The following is an 838-nucleotide window of genomic DNA, read 5'->3' on the forward strand; positions in this document are numbered from 1 at the left end:
AAGATGCTTTTCGCTGGATGAAGGGGATAATCATAATAAAAAAAAAATATCGAAACTGGTCATATATTAAAAATTACAATACACTTTTATGTGTGTGTTAATTGGAAACGGCAATGCAGTTCTTTTAGGGGATGGTATATAGACCAGAAGAAGAGCTTCCTACGCCTCCGCTTACTGTTACAAATCCACTGCCTGCGCCTCCATCCAATCCACCGCTAACAGTTCCAAATCCACTGCCTGTACTAACTCCAGTCAATCCACCGCTAACAGTACCGAATCCACTACCTGCACCATCTCCAACCAGTCCTCCGCTAACTGTTCCAAATCCACTTCCTCCTACTACTCCACCCACTCCAAATCCTGCGCCTTCTCTATCACCCCCAGCAACCCAAATTACTTGTCCACCGGCTTCAGCTGCTGAGCCAAGAGCAGTATTAAGATCCAGACCAATAGGTGACGAAGTAGATTTGAGGATCAGATGGTGGATGGGCAGGTACTTCGATGACACGCTGAGTCTGTTCGTCCTGTTTGTTTACATACATATTATCCTGTCTTGGTGGTGGAATAACGATTGGTTCAAGTCCTTCTCCTTCTTCGGGAAGTCGCACGAACAGAATGTTATGATCAACTCTTGGAGGAGGAACGCTTGGTGGAGGACCGATAGGTTCTTTTTGTTCTGGAACATCAAAGACAAACTCTTTCCTGTAAATGACTGGTGTAATACAAGACCCATCCACATGTCGAATTCGTCCTTCTCCACATGGTTCCAGCAACTACGCCGGAGATGCCAGTCCCCACTCCCTGGCCAAGTCCAACCGAAACACCTCCTTGAGCTGCA

At 46.3% G+C, this 838-nt stretch overlaps 1 pseudogene; it reads right to left on the reverse strand.

Annotated features, from left to right (window-relative positions):
• Window positions 1-32: 32 nt before the first annotated feature.
• LOC119587280 overlaps window positions 33-838 on the reverse strand; it is a 2,171-nt pseudogene continuing 1,365 nt past the window's right edge.

This window comes from Penaeus monodon, chromosome 22 (genome assembly GCF_015228065.2).
Source record: "Penaeus monodon isolate SGIC_2016 chromosome 22, NSTDA_Pmon_1, whole genome shotgun sequence".
NCBI lineage: Eukaryota > Metazoa > Arthropoda > Malacostraca > Decapoda > Penaeidae > Penaeus > Penaeus monodon.